Consider the following 7,647-nt stretch of genomic DNA (forward strand, 5'->3'; position numbering starts at 1 on the left):
TACACCATTAGGCCATCTTGAGAAAAAAAGACTTCACAGCTGCTAACGATCATCCTCCACAACCACGAGGATAGGTAGGCTAAATGGTCGTTTAGCTTTTTGCTTCTTATTGTAAAACCAACTGTTAGGGCCTATGTGATGTGGTCGGCATCCCGGTCAATATTTGATGTTAAAATTTCAATTTTGAAGCTATTTGTAACCATGTGTAGCCTATGCAACCCGACTGTTGTAGGCTTGCCTACCACACTCTGCAGTGCCTTGCCTACCATTCTTGCCTACCACTCTAGTTGTAAACAAACGGTCACATGACATTATGACGTAGGTGCAAACCCTTAATAGACCCTTTCAAGAGAGTTCCATTATCAGCATCATAGTTGGCCCCACAAGACTTCCTTTTTAACATTACATATGTTATCGTAGTGCAGAGGAAGTAGATTGGGGCCCAAATAGAACGTTAAAGCATTGTTTTTGTTTTTATTGTTGAAAGGGTCTATACAAACAGATGCATGTCAAGGCAGCTCGGCTGAGGGAATGTTGAAGAGCATGGACGCAGAAAATGTGCTGGGACTTTGTAAGAGGAATTCTTTACATTTCCCCACAATGTATTTTATTGTTAGCCTGACGAGCCAGACCCACATTAAAATGTAGGGTCTGGAAACTCACCGTACGCAGTGCTCAGTCCGAGGGGCGGGATAATCAGTTGTCTTTCAAATTCCCTCTGCATGCAATAGGACAGCGGCAGCGCTATGAGTCCCATGCGTTTCCCACCAGCAGAGCTAGTTGGCTAGTTCAAACGTTTGCCAACTTAATAAAAGCTTAACTCATGTCACACTGTTCACTGCCATCAATCATTATGTTAAGCCCACCTAACGACTCTATACACGATTTCATTGGCCTGATTAAGTTTCGATTTCTGGAGCTCACAAGCCAACGGAGAGTTGCTAGACTAGCCCTGGCAGCAAATGTAATTTGCTTCCGCTAGGAGCGCGTCTAGATTTCTAGGCTATTTTATTGTATGAAGCAACACCAAATGTCACCTTTGATTCATTCTGTAATTATGTCATACCAGCAGACACAGCAGATGGGACTGGGACCGAAACAGCTGTACAGCTTTTGGAGGCCATCTATGACAATGGTATTTCTTCCAGTACAAATTGCATTGCCAATTAGTGGAACTTAGTGTTTGATAGTATTATCAAAGATTCTATAGTTAACTAAGATGAATCATAAGACGATTCACCAATGGAACGAAATGGCACTAGTTCCGGACTCCTAAATAGGCGTGTCAAAACATAAACTTTTCTCTGAATAAGCAATAATAACATATACATATAATTTTGTATACTATTTTACAGTTATTGTTTGTGTGTGATGCCAATGAAACACTCTTTCGGACACAAAATGAATAATTTCATTTCCCCCCGTTAACCGAGCTAGCTAGCTAGCTAGCTAATGTTAGCACAGTAAATGGAAAGTGAATGGGAATGTTCGCTAGCTAGCTAGCAGCTAAGAACTTTGGTTAAACTTATATATTGTTGCAAACAAACCTGAAATAACATATGTTCAGCAACTTTGTGAAAGTCTACTAGTTCTAGCAAAAAATATGTTAGGTTAGTTTATCAACTATCTCTGTGTCTAGAGCCTCTGAGAACAGGTGGCTGTGCACCAGAGCTTTGAGGAGACAGTGACAGATCACGAACAAAGCTATTTTTGTCTTTATTTGTTTCGTTGGGAAAAAACAATTTCAATGTCGGAATGTTAGAGAGACATGTGGCTTCTAGAAAATGGGTTCAAAACTTACATCGCTGAATGTAGGGCTAAGGGATTGGTCATATTCTGTGAAAATGTTCATTTCTCCCATAGGAATACATAGACACTGGACCTCCCGCTAGACTCCTAAATGGGCGTGACAGCTTCGAACCCCACGTCACAACGTGCCAGAATTTACCCTCTTATGAATCGTCTCGCTTTATCAACCGTCTCTGGTATTATTTTTACATTTGATTGATTATTGTATGCACACTCATACTAGCAATGGCAGCCAGTGTTTTTTTGTGATGGGCACATGAATTTCCATTTGTATTTGTTCTTTATTCTTGTTGTTATATATTAGATCCCGGATCTACATCTCCTCCCCACCCATCGAAGGGTAGAGGTAAGATATCACCACTAACACCTGCAAGACCAAAAAAAATGTTACACAGTGCCCTGTATAATTATTATTGCTGTTCTTATTGCTGTTCTCCTTAGTGTACTCTTACCATTTTTTTTTTTATTGTTTACTTTTAAATGTAGCTGTTGTATTGTTGTTATTTGCATGTCACCTTGGACAAATCCGTCTGTGAAATACCATACATAACCATCAACTTTTTTTTTCAGAGGCAAGACATCGAAGAACTCCTCTTTGGCAAAAACAATTTTGGTGCATTTGAAAATAAAATGGTCAAATAAAGATTTTTCTTAAATGTATTTCCTTGAAAGTCTATGTATTGATTTAAATGTAATACCCTACTGCAGAAATGTTTATATTGCTTAAGGTGGAAATACAGTTCTTTGGCAAAGAGATGCATTCTAGGAAATTATGTGTTTAAATGTAATGGCTACATACAGTATACCCAAGTTTCCTTCATTCGGAGATTTATGCTCATTATTTAAAGGGACACCAGGCAACGTTTTCTTGTTAATTACTCATCTTCGTAAGTCGGTATATGGTTAAATGACTCATTACAGGGCGAATGAAGACTCTCTCGCCCGCCCCTACTGCCTGTAGGAAGAATATCCCGCTTGCAAGTTCAGTGTATCGTACCCGGCAACCGAAGCAGTTTCAGTTTCCATCCTGCATCCACAGCACAGAGGGAGGCTAACGAAACGCTAGCGATTGTTGCAAACGTGTGTGTAATGGCAGAGCCGGCGAAGAAGCAGCGAAAACCCTTGACGGAAGATGCAAAGAAAAGGAAAAGAGCTTCAGACCGAGCGAGGGGGAGTTTCGTAGAGAAAAAGCATCAGGCTTGCCTGGTGTCCCTTTAAAAATTTTGAGCAAGGATATAAAATATTAAGACTGTACTTTTTCAGAGGTATAACGCAGTCCTGGTTACTGGGCCACAACCACACTCAGAACACGGAAGTAACGTGGATTTAATGTGCCTATGTCTACGTGAAATACATTGTGATTGGCCAATAAATGAGCAGAAACGTAAACACGCCGCATGTGGAAAAAGGTAGGGAAAGTCAACCTTGTCGTCCCCCAAATAAAATAATAGTTTTCCCCCGATTAAAATATGCTAATATTGATTAATACATGAGTTCAAAGCCTAGATAGACCGATTTTTGTGCAATTTCAACCCAATTGAAAGCGAAATTAGCATGCAAGTAAGTTTAAGTAGGCTACCCAACAATACATTTTTTGTTCACGTTATGGTTTAATTGTCAAAAGTAGTGCCCTGTGTGCTACAATTGCAGCTAAACCTTTTACAATTATGTGTTACTGTATGTTTGGCTTTTATAGTTATGTGTCATGTTTGGCATTACATCAGTCATATTGCTAGCCTATTTGTTTAAATATTTTGCACACAGAAGGGTGGAATGTAGCTTATTATTGCTTAAATCACACCTGCACACTGCAAGCATTCCAAAAATATATAATTTAGGCCACCTACATGGATCTATCCTTCTACAATACCCTAAAACGTACCCGTGCTCAAAATAATGTGTCACTCTGAACTGTGATTTCATCCTGGCACATGGTTTTATTAAGCACACAGAAGGGTGGAATGTAGCGTATTATAGCTTAAATCACACCTGCACACTGCAAGCATTCCAAAAATATATCATTTAGGCCACCTACATGGACCCTAAAACGTACCCGCGTTCAAAATAATGCAACGCTGGGGTACAGTGCCTCTCACACCACACCATCAGCAGCACCAGCTGCACTGTCACCACCAGCAGTAGCAGTGGCAGCAGCACCACCATCACCGCCATCAGCAGGAGTATAGTTATAACATGTATATTGTGTTTTACCTTTTCCGATCTGATCTGTAGGGTCAGACAGAAAACAACTGACAGCAACAGTAATGAGAGGGATTGTTATGGCATACAGTGCCTTTTACAACTTGTCTCTAGTAAGTGTTTTCTTCTATGCTGAGTTATAGAGGAGGCAAACAGAACTTATTATTTTCCTGTTTTCTTGTCTGCTGTGTTACAGTACAGTGGTGTATAATTGTCATACTCTCAGATGGAGGTCTGTGGGGTTAATTTAATATTTTCTCTTCACAATGTAACCCCAATATGCACACCTTCACATCTGCAGAGAAACACCACTGAAGAAGAGGACGACTCTGGGGAGGATTTCATTGTGTAATCATTAAAAAGACAGAATATAAAACATTCCCTTGAAGCATTTAATTCAGTTTTTTTTTTTTTATTGCAACCAACTTTATTGGGAAGAATATGCCTACTGGTCCAGAGCCAATGGTATCAGTTGAGGTAAGACATTGTAGCAAATACGTTTTTGTTTAGCAGGGGGAGAAGCATTAGTTCCTACAGCATGCGCATCTTTCACTTTTGGCTGAATTTTCGGACCAAGCACCTCAACACATCCATATAGTGCTTTTATCTAATATATGCAAGTGTTTTCACATGATATGAACATGATTTGCATGACATCACCCTGCTGGTCAGTTTTGACCTATGTGACAACCCTGCAAAGTACCATCCAGACAGCTATTTGGCTGCATTTTCAGACAGACCGAGCACCTGAAAACATCTATATTGTAGTTTTATCTGATATATGCAAGTGTTTTTGATATGAAATAAATTGATTATGATACAAAGAGGTGTGCTGTACTGAAATATACCCAATTTCACTGATTTTACTTGCTGTGGGAATTTTGATCCACAAGACATCTTCAGAAACTGACGTTTAGAGAGCATATTTTTCACATACATTGATAAACAAAAGTTCTTAAATCATACCCAAACCATTAAAACATCCATATTTTGATTGATTATGATACACAGAGGTGTGCTGTACTGAAATATACCCAATTTCACTGATCTTGTCTTGTGGATCAAAATTCCCACAGAAGTTATCTTCAGAAACTGACGTTTTGAGAGCATATTTTTGACATGCATTGATAAACAAAAGTTCATTAATCATACCCAAACCATTAAAAGATCCATATTTTGATTGATTATGATACAAAGAGGTGTGCTGTACTGAAATATACCCAATTTCACTGATCTTGTCTTGTGGATCAAAATTCCCACAGAAGTTATCTTCAGAAACTGACGTTTAGAGAGCATAGTTTTGACATGCATTGATAAACAAAAGTTCTTAAATCATACCCAAACCATTAAATCCATATTTTGATTCTTTATGATACAAAGAGGTGTGCTGTACTGAAATATACCCAATTTTACTGATCTTACCTGCCTTGGCAAGTTTGATGTACTAGACATACTCAAAAACACTCACCCATATGGCCAGATAGGCCTAAGTAAGTGTCACACTCATTATTTCATGAAATTTTGATACAGGGAATGATAAAAAACGTGTTTGTCAAATTTGAGACCTCCAGCTGCTTGTATGTTGACAGGAGGCGGAGCCAAAGATCAGAAAATCTAGATTTCTAGGGGGCGCTATAGAGTCTGTGAATATGTGAGGTGTGATTTTACTTCGCTCATATATTTTATGTCATACATAGATGTCACGTCAAATTTTGTCTGTCTATGAGGTATGCAAGTTAGAAATGCTAACCCTAGGTTTAGATGGTTATAATTTGCATAGGTCAGACAGGCCTTGATAGGATTACACCAGTTAATTCAAGACAGTGCCAGCATGTGGCACATATTTTGATATAGGGGTTGATAACAAACTTGTTTGTCAAATTTGACACCTCCAGCTGCTTGTATGTTGACAGGAGGCGGAGCCAAAGATTGAAAAATCTAGATTTCTAGGGGGCGCTATAGAGTCTGTGAATATGTGACGTGTGATTTTACTACACACTCATATTTTGTGTCACATACGGATGTCACATGCCAAATTTAATCAGTCTAGGGGGTATATAAGTTACAAAGTTTGACAGGCCTTAAGGTTACACCAGCTATTATCAACTAATACCAACATGTGGCACATATATTGATAAGGGTGTAAAAAAAAATTGTTTGTGAGATTTGACACCCCTAGATGCTTCTGTGTTGCCAGGAGGCAGAGCCAAAGATTGGAAGAAAAGGATTTGTAGGGGGTAGAGTCTGAATATGTGAGGGTTGATTCCATTTCACACACATATTTTCTGTCATCCAAGGATGTTACAAGCCAACTTTAACCAGTCTACAATATTATAGTTAGAAATGTGTAATCTTACGCCACCTACAAATCCCATAAACATAACGCACGGCAACGCCTTGAGGCCCCTGACAACTGTTCCAAAGGTGGGATCTCTGAGACACCCACAAAAAAAAAACTGTGAAGGAAAAACTTTAAAAAAGTTGACCACTCCCACTTCAGAGGTGGAGTTGTGGGTGGTAGCATGGAGCTACGAGGCTGAAATTCAAGTCAGACCTTCTGCACATGACCCACATGGAGCGTGCAAAGTTTTATCAACAAACTAGCAACCACAACCCTATTCACAACCAAAATGATTACCCTAGCAACCAGCATAGCAACCACTTTATTTAGCATAGCAACCACCATATCTACCCTAGCTAAGTAGCCTTAATCATATATTTTTGGATTGCTTGTAGTGTGTAGGTGTGATTTAAGCTATAATAAGTTATATTCCACCCTCATGTCCATGAAAAGCTTTGTTTTTATACCTCACTCATACAAAAGACCTTAAACTTCTCTCTCTGACCATTCCTCGGAGAACACTTAATTGGTCAATTGCTCCAAAAATGTTGTCTCTGAACAAACACTTTTTACAGGTTAACTCATCTCAGACTCCCCTAATATAAACCTAATTTCAGATTTTGTCCAGACCCATGTACCTTTCAAAATCTTAACCCTAAGTTAGGTTACAAGGAATCCCTATTTATTGCGTAATTAAAGCAAATTAGCAGTGCAAGCAATTATCACAAAATCCATCACATATCAAAATAGCTGTTGCATGGCAGAGAACTGAGTGGAATCTGTTTAAAAATACATTAAACTATATCCTGCATATGCAATATTTCATGAAGTTACAGGAAATCTCTATTTTTGATTTAAGAACTTTAACTGTTTATCAATGCATGTGAAAAATATGCTCTCTAAACGTCAGTTTCTAATGATGTCTTGAAGATCAAAGTTCCCACAGCATGCAAGATCAGTGAAATTGGGTTTCTTTACAGCACACCTCTGTGTGTCATAATTAATCAAAATATGGATGTTTTAATGCTTTGGGTATGATTTAAGAACTTCTGTTTATCAATGCATGTGAGAAATATGCTCTGTAAATGTCAGTTTCTAATGATGTCTTGAAGATCAAACATGCCACATAGCAACTTCCTAAGGTGATTTTACAAGCGATAAGACGTGCTCACAGTGTGGCAGAAGGGCCCATTAAGAGTTTATGTGCCATCAACATGATTTGGAAATGTTATTTTATGATAAAAAACAATGGCCATGAATTGCATACAGTAGGTCAGACAGGGTCACACCACAACATT

The 7,647-nt window shown here is 38.7% G+C and overlaps 1 long non-coding RNA gene across 1 annotated transcript; it reads left to right on the forward strand.

Annotated features, from left to right (window-relative positions):
- The first annotated feature begins 1,963 nt into the window (after positions 1-1,963).
- On the forward strand, positions 1,964-2,420 carry LOC125291564. Its single transcript, XR_007193021.1, has 3 exons — positions 1,964-1,985; positions 2,114-2,155; positions 2,380-2,420. It is a non-coding gene; the product is annotated as an uncharacterized LOC125291564 (long non-coding RNA).
- Positions 2,421-7,647: the final 5,227 nt, after the last annotated feature.

This window comes from Alosa alosa, chromosome 3 (assembly GCF_017589495.1).
Source record: "Alosa alosa isolate M-15738 ecotype Scorff River chromosome 3, AALO_Geno_1.1, whole genome shotgun sequence".
NCBI classification, from domain to species: Eukaryota; Metazoa; Chordata; class Actinopteri; order Clupeiformes; family Clupeidae; genus Alosa; species Alosa alosa.